This window comes from Diaphorina citri, unplaced genomic scaffold, assembly GCF_000475195.1.
Source record: "Diaphorina citri unplaced genomic scaffold, Diaci psyllid genome assembly version 1.1 scaffold1014, whole genome shotgun sequence".
Taxonomy (NCBI): domain Eukaryota; kingdom Metazoa; phylum Arthropoda; class Insecta; order Hemiptera; family Psyllidae; genus Diaphorina; species Diaphorina citri.
Genome location: NW_007378444.1, coordinates 23,615 through 28,662, shown reverse-complemented (window position 1 = coordinate 28,662; position 5,048 = coordinate 23,615).

Genomic DNA, 5,048 nt, shown 5'->3' with positions numbered 1-5,048 from the left:
CAGACATCCCCACCATTTTTCACCGAATTTCTTGGACTTACACTATAAATAACTCTCTCTCTCTCTCTCTCTCTCTCTCTCTCTCTCTCTCTCTCTCTCTCTCTCTCTCTCTCTCTCTCTCTCTCTCTCTTCTACATGGTCTCTCTCTCTCTCTCTCTCTCTCTCTCTCTCTCTCTCTCTCTCTCTCTCTCTCTCTCTCTCTCTCTCTCTCTATCTATCTATCTCTCTATCTATCTATCTCTCTCTCTTCCCCTTCCTTTCTCTCTCCCCCTAGCCTATCTCTTTCTTCCAATTCTTCCTAATCTAAAATCATCACAAGAACACATTTTGTCATACTTTTTTTTCCTCCCCAGAAAAATCTTAGCGACAGTCATACACATTTCCCCGTCATAATAACGATGAAAAAATCCGCCTCGGTTCTTTCTCCCCTTCCTCCCCAAACGGCAGTGAAAAACGAGAAGAGAATTTGAAATCGTAGACATGAAAAAAAAATCTGGTGTGAACATCACACGACTTTCCTTGTCCTATTGAATGATGCTTATTTATGTGTTCTTCTATTGTAACTTTTACAATATCTCTAACCGTTTAGTCAGTATAGCTGAAAACCGCCAAAAAATGGTCGAAAGCCGCCAAAAAGCGGCCGAAATGACGCCAACTGGAGCACTTATCCTAGCCAAAAGATTTGTCTTGCATCCTTGTCACATTTGTGGACTACATACCAAATTTCAAGACTCTAGCTCATACCGTTCCCGAGATATTATTGAATTACCCCGAAAACCGCCAAAAAGCGGCCGAAATGCCGCCAAGCGTTGCACCGACCTTAACCAAAAGTTTCGTGTCGCATCCTTGTCACATTTGACAGCTGCATGCCAAATTTCAAGTCTCTAGTTCTTACCGTTCTCTCGAGATATTTTGTTTACCACAGACAGACGAAGAACACGACAGACGAAGACAGACACACGGACCAATGGCTGAAACTTTGGATTTAGGCTCTAGGGGACCTTCAAAACGTGTTTTGGCCACTAAAAACTGACCATCGAAAATTTGACCCGATTACATTACTTTCCTTCCTATAGATAGGAAAGTAAAAAAGAGACTTAAAGGACCGAAAGATAAGAAGGAGAGGAAGGCCGCCGAGAAGGATTGGCAAAGGAGGATCAGAAGCAAGAGTGAGTAACAAAGAGGCAAGAGAGAGCGAGGAGCGATTGGATAGAGACAAGAAGGAGAGAAGAAAGAAAAGAAGTTTCTGTGTATACTTAAATAAATGTTTTGATCCCTCTTATTGATTTCGCTCTTATCATTAGGGAAGATTCCAAATTAATTTGTACAAGACTCTTTCCAGAGAAGCCATGATACAGGCCTAGCCTCTGGCGTTCGTGTGTGTGCGCGTCGCTGTGCTGCTGGAGTGTCCGCAGAGAAGAGAGAGACGAACAGGGACCTCCCCCGCCCCAACATGTCAGTACTTATAGTGCGACTAGTACTCAGAATCATCCTGTGAAGAAAAGTGCAACGTATCATCACATAACTCCTCCAGATGCGCTCCGGCGAGATTTTTGGTCTTATCAATAGCTGGTCCGGCCATTCACACAGCGGTACCAGAACGCCCGCCTCGCTATACGGTTAAGCGAAACGTAAAAAGAGACTTAAAGACTGAAAGATAAGAAGGAAGAGGGAGCGATGCCGAGAAAGAGAAGGGGATTCGAGAAGGCAAAGTGAGTGACAAAGAAGGGAAGAGAAGAGGAGAGAGAGAAGAGAAGGACGAGGCACCAGGGAGGGAGAGAGGGAGTTCTTGTAAACCATCTTAAATAGCATCCGTTTTCGATCTCAGCCTCTGATGCTTGTATTTTTCATTTCCAGGCGACTATTCCGCCGAAATTTTTTTTTTTTTTTTTTTTTTTGCTATCTATGTTTTCTCAAACAAAATACCCCCGTACCTTTTTGCAGGTAAGCTTCTCTTTTTTATTCAATTTTGTCTCGTTTTCCGTTTTATGTTTACCGACCTACTCGGCGAATGACGAAAAGAGACTCTCTCTCTCTCTGTTTGCCAATGTACATGATGTACGAGGAGTAACAAGGTGGGTATTTTGGATAAATGATTTTCCCTGAGTAACTTTTATCCCACGTTTTTTCCCCCGGGATGTTGGTCCTCCAAGATTACAGCCTATTATAATAAAATGCTAACAACAGAATGAAATCTTGTGAAGAATTCTGTTTGGAAGAAATAACAACATTTTGAGACCTTCATAGCAAACAATTAAAGTCAATATTTAAGGGTATTTGAGTGGAATTTTTGAGTGTATGGCCGCCATACACGCCCTACATGGACGCTACGCCACTGCTGTTTGCCAATGTACATGATGTACGAGGAGTAACAAGGTGGGTATTTTTGGATAAATGATTTTCCCTGAGTAACTTTTATCCCACGTTTTTTCCCCCGGGATGTTGGTATGTCCTCCAAGAGTACAGCATATTATAATAAAATGCTAACAATAAAATGAAATCTTGTGAAGAATTCTGTTTGGAAGAAATATGTAACACCATTTTGAGACCTTCATATAGCAAACAAAAGAAGAAGAGGAAAAGGTAAAAATAGGTTCATGTATACGTACATACATATACGTATAACTTACCCTGTATCGGAAAAAACGATTGCAGAAACATCCTTCAAAGAAAGAGAGAGGAGAGAGAAAGGGAAAGAGGTAGAGTTCGAAAAAAGAACACCTGTGTCCCGCGTTCGAATCCCGAGAGAGGCCCAGTTTGTGCTGAAATACAATTCCAAATTCGAAATCGAACATTTTGCTGAAACTGGGTATTTTTGGAAAAATGATTTTACCTGAGTATCCCACGTTTTTTCCCCGGGATGTTGGCATGTCCTCCAAGAGTACAGCATATTATTATAAAATGCTAACAATAGAATGAAATCTTGTGAAGAATTCTGTTTGGAAGAAATATGTAACACCATTTTGAGACCTTCATAGCAAACAAAAGAAGAAGAAGAGGAAAAGGTAAAAATAGGTTCATGTACATACATATACGTATAACTTACCCTGTATCGGAAAAAACGATTGCAGAAACATCCTTCAAAGAAAGAGAGAGGAGAGAGAAAGGGAAAGAGGTAGAGTTCGAAAAAAGAACACCTGTGTCCTGCGTTCGAATCCCGAGAGAGGCCCAGTTTGTGCTGAAATACAATTCCAAATTCGAAATCGAACATTTTGCTGAAACGTACACTGTACGTACTACCCCATCTTTTACGATGTATAGAATGGGGTAGTTTTGTGAGGGACGGGACAGAGGAGAGGGGGAAGTGGTTGAGTATAGTTCGGGGGAACGGCTGAAAGAGTTACAGTAGAGAGGTAGGACCTAATACGGCTCGACTGAAAGAACAAAAGAACCAACAAGCTTCGTGAGGGACGGGACAGAGGAGAGGGGGAAGTGGTTGAGTATAGTTCGGGGGAACGGCTGAAAGAGTTACAGTAGAGAGGTAGGACCTACCACGACGTATAGAATGGGGTAGTTTTGTGAGGGACGGGACAGAGGAGAGGGGGAAGTGGTTGAGTATAGTTCGGGGGAACGGCTGAAAGCTGAAAGAGTTACAGTAGAGAGGTAGGACCTACGACTCGACTGAAAGAACAAAAGAACCAGCAAGCTTCAAATACTTCCATAATGTTATCCCAACAACTTCTTGCATATCTTCAAAGTCCGAACGAAAGTGAACTTTTCCCTGAAAACCCCAGATTATACTCGTATTCCTTGATGTAATATCGTCAGGACTTTTACTGCCCCACTATCGCTTCTGTTTAAGACAGGCAGTTCCTGTATATCATCCCAGTACATTCCCTATTTCTCTTTATCACTCCGCAGCACTTGACTCTCTCGAGCGAAGAACACCTTGCCACTTTTTAGAGCGTCATAAAACTGAACTTTGATGTATTTTTAAACGACCATCGGTACCCTCTACTTTTTTTAATACTTTGAAAAGTGGCATGAAAAAATTGTATCACACCGCAAGGTAGTGTGATTGCTAGAAGCTTTTACTGTAGGGGTATAATCCCTTTATATTCATATAATGTGTATTTGAAAAATTTGAAGTGGCCATCTGGCCAGTGTAGGGTGCCACTTTTACATCATACAATCGTTTTGACACTTTATGGACATTTTTTTACTATCATTATCTTCATTTTACAGAATCGATTTGGGACAGCATATAAAAATAGAAAGTAAAAAATGTCAATATCAGGTCTCATAATGTTGTGTCCCTGAGGTCATTCCTGTGGCCTCCAGATAAGGTTACCTCTCCAATATTTAGTGTTTATTGGATAATAACCTTGTATTTTATTTTTTATGTGATTGACACCTTTTACCATAAATAATAATGGATTTAATCTTAGTCATTTAATGAAATGAGTGTGAAATGACTTTGATGATTGAGTCTTCACTCTGATGTTGTGTCCCTGAGGTAATTCCTGTGGCCTCCAGATAAGGTTACCTCTCCAATATTTAGTGTTTATTGGATAATAACCTTGTATCCTACGCTACTTTTTATGTGATTGACACCTTTTACCATAAAGAATAATGGATTTAATCTTAGTCATTTAATGAAATGAGTGTGAAATGACTTTGGTGATTGAGTCTTCACTCCACAGCACCGCCATCAAAGGTCTTCTCTAAAACGGTCTAGAAATCACATAGGTATGCATAGTTATAACGTGTGATACGTGCCAATGTCATGCTAAATACTCCATTTCTCCAAATCCATATAGGTAACTTAACTTGAATGAAAATCACTGTGCCTTTTTTCTTCAAATACAGCCGTATAAAACGCCTTATACCTACGTACATATTCAACTTTGCATGCATGTTTAAAAGTACACGATAAAAAGTAAGTACCTGTACAACTACAGTACAAACGTATACTTACCCACAATACTATCATATTTAACTCCTATTTACAACCTAGATGAGAGTGAAACAAAATACAAGAATATAGGTATTTTGAATAATCTTTTTTTTTTTTTTTTTTTTATTTTTTTTTTTGACAATTTTCCAAA